The sequence below is a fragment of the Sesamum indicum genome, linkage group LG11, assembly GCF_000512975.1.
Source record: "Sesamum indicum cultivar Zhongzhi No. 13 linkage group LG11, S_indicum_v1.0, whole genome shotgun sequence".
In the NCBI taxonomy this organism is placed as follows: domain Eukaryota; kingdom Viridiplantae; phylum Streptophyta; class Magnoliopsida; order Lamiales; family Pedaliaceae; genus Sesamum; species Sesamum indicum.
The window spans coordinates 10,238,600-10,246,241 of NC_026155.1; positions in this window are offsets into that span (position 1 = coordinate 10,238,600).

The following is a 7,642-nucleotide window of genomic DNA, read 5'->3' on the forward strand; positions in this document are numbered from 1 at the left end:
CCCCCCCCCCCCCCCCCCCCCCCCCCCCCCCCACACACACACACACACCACCCCCACACACAGTACCCGTAATCAGCAATAAATGTTGCGAAACTATGGTGACATCCTGCACGAGAAAAAGGATTGTGTAGATACAAATGAAGACTTAGAAATTAAAGAAGAATAGGAAATGTAACTAACAAGACATGACATTCATTGGCGCAAAAGATAAATGCAAAACCTCACTTCTTCTATGTTCAAAATAGAAATAAAACAATTTCTACAGTGACACACACCCCGCACACGCACGCACACACACCCACACAACACACGCACACGCACACACACACACCGCACACGCACACACACACACACCGCACATACACACACACACACACACACCACACGCACACACCCCACACACACACGCACACCACACACACACCACGCACAAACTCACACACACACACACCGCACATGCACACACACACACACTCAAAGACACACACACACACACAAAAAGTCGCACAAACAAGAAAATGGAAAAGCCAGGACAAGGAGGGGGCATCATTCACCAAAACTTCTCAAGTTTGTGGTCGATACAATTGAAAAAAAATGCAATAGCTGATTAGAACATATAAAAATATATTCTTGGACATCATGATCTCAACAGAAACTTGCTACACCAGATCATGATTTTTAGAGAGATTGATCCAGAAACTGGATAATATTAATCACAAAATCATTGTCCTGATGCAATTACATAAATAAAATACACTAGGAAATGCTGCAACCTTCTTTGCTCTAATATTAGCACTGGGTTCAAAGGAGCAACATTAGTTAAGCTCTTCTTGATGCTCACAGGCAGGCTTCCTCCAAAGCATGGAATAGCAACCTACAAGTAAAACAACTTTAAACTCCACGCACACACCCCACACACACACACACACAACACGCACACACCCCACACACACACGCACACCACGCACACACCCCACACACACACGCACACCATGCACACACACACACACCCACCCCACCCACACACAAAATTCCTGTAATGAGCAATAAATATTGCGAAACTATGGTGATATCCAGCACGAGAAAAAAGGGTTGTATAGATAGAAATGAAGACTTAGAAATTAAAGAAGAATAGGAAATGTAACAAGACGCAAATGACATTCGTTGGCGCAAAAGCTAAAAGCAACACCTCACTTCTTCTATGTTCAAAATAGAAGTAAAACAATTTCTACAGTGACACACACACACACACACCGCGCACACGCACGCACACACACACACACACCCACGCACCGCACACACACACACACACACACACACACACACGCACACACCGCACACACCCCACACACACGCACCCCACACGCACACACCCCACACACACGCACACACACGCACACCCCACACACACTCACACACGCACACATGCACACACACACACCGCACATGCACACACACACACACAAAAAGTCGCACAAACAAGGAAATGGAAAAACCGGGACAATGAGGGGGCATCATTCACCAAAACTTCTCAAGTTTGTGGTCGATAAAATTGAAAAAGAAATGCAGTAGCTGATTAGAACATATAAAAATATATTCTTGGACATCATGTTCTCAACAGAAACTTGCTACACCAGATCATGATTTTTAGAGAGGATGATCATATTAATCACAAAATCATTGTCCTAATGCAATTACAAAAAAGAAGAGGGACGACACACTCTTTCTTGTTCTGCTTTCCTGTTCTGTTATTGCTTCATTTCAATAAATCTTCATTCATATCAGGTAAACAAAAATGAGAATACACATTTATGCAAGCACATAAAAATGTTAAAAAACAAAATAAATAGACCACAAAGACACACAATACCCGTAATGAGCATAAAATATTGTGAAACTATGGTTTCATCCTGCACGAGAAAAGGGGTTGTGTAGATAGAAATGAAGACTTAGAAATTGAAGGAGAATGACAAATGTAACAAGACGCAAATGACATTCATTGCCGCAGAATATAAAAACAACACCTCACTTCTTCTAAGTTCAAAATAGAAGTAAAACATGTTCTATAGTGATACACACACACACCCCCACCACAAACGCACACACACACACCACACACGCACACACACACACACCGCACATGCACACACACACACACACCCCACACGCACACACCCCACACACACACGCACACCACACACACACTCACACACACACACACACCGCACATGCACACACACATACACAAAAAGTCGCACAAACAAGGAAATGGAAAAGCCGAGGCAAGGAGGGGGCATCATTCACTAAAACTTCTCAAGTTTGTGGTCGATAAAATTGAAAAAGAAATGCAGTAGCTGATTAGACCATATAAAAATATATTCTTGGACATCATGATCTCAACAGAAACTTGCTACACCAGATCATGATTTTTAGAGAGGTTGATCCAGAAATTGGATAATATTAATCACAAAATCATTGTCCTAATGCAATTACAAAAAAGAAGAGGGACGACACACTGTTTCCTGTTCTATTATTGCTTCATTTCAATAAATACTCATTCATATCAGGTAAACAAAAATGAGAATACACATTTACGCAAGCACATAAAAATGTTACAAAACAAAATAAATAGACCACAAAGACAAACAAAACAATTAATGAGCATAAAATATTGCGAAACCATTGTGTCATCCTGCACGAGAAAAAGGATTGTGTACATAGAAATGAAGACTTAGAAATTGAAGGAGAATGACAAATGTAACAAGACGCAGATGACATTCGTTGCCGTAGAAAATAAAAACAACACCTCACTTCTTCTATGTTCAAAATAGAAGTAAAACATGTTCTACAGTGACACACACACATCCCCACCGCAAACGCATACGCACACACACACCGCACACGCACACATACACACACACACACAACACGCACACACCCCACACACACACACGTACACACCACACACACACACGCACACCACCCAAACACCCCACACACACACGCACACCACGCACACATACAACACGCACACACCCCACACACACACCCCACACGCACACACACACACGTATAGCAACGCACACACCCACACGCACAGCACGCACACACACACACACAACACGCACACACACACACACGCACACACCCCACACACACACACACACACACACCCCACCCACACACAAAATATCCGTAATGAGCAATAAATATTGCGAAACTATGGTGACATCCTGCACGAGAAAAAGGGTTGTGTAGATAGAAATGAAGACTTAGAAATTAAAGAAGAATAGGAAATGTAACAAGTCGCAAATGACATTCGTTGGCGCAGAAGATAAATGCAACACCTCACTTCTTCTATGTTCAAAATAGAAGTAAAACAATTTCTAAAGTGACACACACACACACACACACGCACACGCACGCACACACACACACACACCGCACATGCACACACACACCCCACACACACGCACACCACTCACACACGCACACATGCACACACACACAAACACCGCACATGCACACACACATACTGAAAATGGGAAAGTCGGGACAAGGAGGGGGCATCATTCACCAAAACTTTTCAAGTTTGTGGTCGATAAAATTGAAAAAAAATACAATAGCTGATTTGAACATATAAAAATATATTTTTGGACATCATGATCTCAACAGAAACTTGCTACACCAGATCATGATTTTTAGAGAGATTGATCCAGAAATTGGATAATATTAATCACAAAATCATTATCCTAATAACAAAAAAGAAGAGGGACGACACACTGTTTCCTGTTCTGTTATTGCTTCATTTCAATAAATACTCATTCATATCAGGTACACAAAAATGAGAATACACATTTATGCAAGCACATAAAAATGTTACAAAATAAAATAAATAACCACAAAGACAAACAATACCCGTAATGAGCATAAAGTATTGCGAAACCATGGTGTCATCCTGCACGAGAAAAATAATTGTGTAAATAGAAATGAAGACTTAGAAATTGAAGGAAAATGACAAATGTAACAAGACGCAGATGACATTCATTGCCGCAAAATATAAAAACAACACCTCACTTCTTCTATGTTGAAATTAAAGTAAAACATGTTCTACAGTGACAAACACACACACCCCCACCGCAAACGCATACACACACACACCGCACATGCACACATACACACACACACAACACGCACACACCGCACACACACACACGTACACACCACACACACACACGCACACCACCCACACATCCCACACACACACACACCACGCACACACACCCCCCACACACACACACAACATGCACACACCCCACACGCACAGCACGCACACACACACACACACAACATGCACACACCCCACACACACACGCACACCACGCACACCACGCGCGCACACACACACACACACCCCACCCACACACACAATACTCGTAATGAGCAATAAATGTTGCGAAACTATGGTAACATCCTGCACGAGAAAAAGGATTGTGTAGATAGAAATGTAAACTTAGAAATTAAAGAAGAATACGAAATATAACAAGACGCAAATGACATTTGTTGGCGCAAAAGATAAAAACAACACCTCACTTCTTCTATGTTCAAAATAGAAGTAAAACAGTTTCTACAGTGACACACACACACATCCCCCGCACACGCACGCACACTTTCACACACACACACACACTGCACACACATACACACACACACACACACCGCACACGCACATGCACGCACACACACGCACACCACACACACACTAACACACTCACACATGCACACACAAACACACACCGTACATGCACACACAAACACACCCCGTACATGCACACATACACACACACATAAAAAGTCGCACAAACAAGGAAATGGCAAAGCCGGGGCAAGGAGGGGGCATCATTCACCAAAACTTCTCAAGTTTGTGGTCGATAACATTGAAAAAGAAATGCAATAGCTGATTAGAACATATAAAAATATATTCTTGGACATCATGATCTCAACAGAAACTTGCTACACCAGATCATGATTTTTAGAGAGGTTGATCCAGAAACTGGATAATATTAATCACAAAATCATTGTCCTGATGCAATTACATAAATAAAATACACTAGGAAATGCTGCAACCTTCTTTGCTCTAATATTAGCACTGGGTTCAAAGGAGCAACATTAGTTAAGCTCTTCTTGATGCTCACAGGCAGGCTTCCTCCAAAGCATGGAATAGCAACCTACAAGTAAAACAACTTTAAACTCCACGCACACACCCCACACACACACACACACAACACGCACACACCCCACACACGCACACACACAACACGCACACACCCCACACACACACACATACACACCACACACACACACGCACACCACCCACACACTGCACACACACACGCACACCACGCACACACCCCCCACACACACACTCACAACACGCACACTCCCCACACACACATGCACAAACCCCACCCACACATGCACACACACGCACACACCCCACACACACACGCACACCACGCGCGCACACACACACACACCCCACCCACACACACAATACCCGTAATGAGCAACAAATGTTGCGAAACTATGGTGACATCCAGCACGAGAAAAAGATAGAAGTAAGAGTTAGAAATTGAAGGAGAATGACAAATGTAACAAGACGCAGATGGCATTAGTTAGCGCAGAATTAAATTCATGGCAAAATTATATTATTTACTACGATTATATAAAATCATATTTTTAACTATATATATATATATATATTTACTTCTTCACTTGTCCAACCAAGTAAACAATTGCTTCTCAAATTCAACCAAATAAAAATTTTCAGAACATATTTAACTTCTCTCAAGACATTTATTCCAAACTATCTCATTACAAACTGTAGTAAATATTTTCTCCTACACAAATTTATTAATCGGACATACGCTAATAATAATAGTTATGTGGGTGAGGAGGGAGGCTGTCTGGGTGTGTGCTCGACGGAGGCCCCTGACAGACCGGCAAGCATTTGGTCAGACAATCAGGATGGAAACCTCCTTGGAAGCATTTCTCAAGACATTCAACGCATGTTTCTGCATTTGCTGTAGATATAATTAGGAACACCATCACCATCACTATAACCACTGCAGGTCCCGACCACCCTTTCCCCTTCATTTTTTTCTGATTTAATTTTGTGTTGCACCTCTTGCTAATTAACCTCCCCTATTTATAAGTGCGACGACAGAATTACAAGAATTTAACTTTTTTGACTTATGCCGGGCTTAGGGGGGATGCTATTTGTAATCTGTTTCGAGATTGCATGAATATGGTCTAGAATTTGCTTAACCTGAGTGGCCATATTTTCGAAATCTTCGATTCCGTGTGGAGTATTGCTATAGTTGGGGAAAATTATGGTTCGAATCAAGTTTGATCTAATTACGTCTGTTAATGAGTAGTTTAGGCTCAAGCACAAAGAAGGCTCAAATAAATTAATTTATACAAAAATTATACCCAATTCATTGAACCCAACTCAAGACCCATAGCTCTTTAGACTTGACCGAGACCTGTTTTTCGAATAGGGTTCGACCCAAATCCATTTTTTTTGCAAATCATACTAATTAAATTAATATTTTTTATTTTTACCCATAATTTATGAATAAATTCAAAATTATCGAGATCAATTCACAAATAACTCTTATTTAAAAATATTATATTATTTATTATACCATTTACAAAATAATCTTATGAAAATATTAAATCTACATATTTAATAGTAATTGAATTTAATACTTCCGTGATTAATTTTAGTACATTAGCTAATTTTCATAGTTCTTACATTTTAACCACTAATTTGCAAAATTGTGTCAACTGGGTCCTCCGACGTACGCAAAAAATGTGTTCATTTGCAGGGCACATGCTATTTAATGTGGGAATTTTTAGTCTCGTGTGGCACATTGACATCCCTCGGTCGAAACAATTCTTCATTTCTTCATTTCACTATTATCTAGCGTTATTTCAATTTTTCGCATTCTTTTTACAGAAATTTAAATTACTGACTTAAGTATGACATGCTAACATTTTCTGGTTAGATCCCCTTTGATCTTAAGACTTTCAAAAAGCTCCTTCAATTATTGTGGTGTTGTTGGACAACAATACACATCAATTTGAATATCTGGGTTGAATTAGTATCATTGATATTATATAGATCTATGATGGGTTTTAAATAGGTCCAACCTATGATTTATTAATTGTTTAAATTTATTTTTGATTTAATTATACCACATATCACTAAGTACTTCTACATTTTCTAACTTTTCATATTTTCTTACAGGAGATAAACTTTTCAAATTATTAAATCGATATTTTTCAAATTAATGAGAAACCAAAAGAAAAAAGTGAAGGACTTTACAAGATAGTGTAAAATTTCCTCTTTTTTTTTTTTTGAATAAATCTATAATGTACCATTATATATGAATTTCAATCAATATATCAAATATCAATACCTAATAATAATTTATAATAAACACATCTACAAGTAATATCAATAAATATTGAAGAAATTGATTGCAAAACTATTCGTTTCATAATTTATTTTAAAAAAATATGGTATTTTACGTTAAAAAAAATTCATTTTGTAGTTTAACAGATGAATCTTTAATCC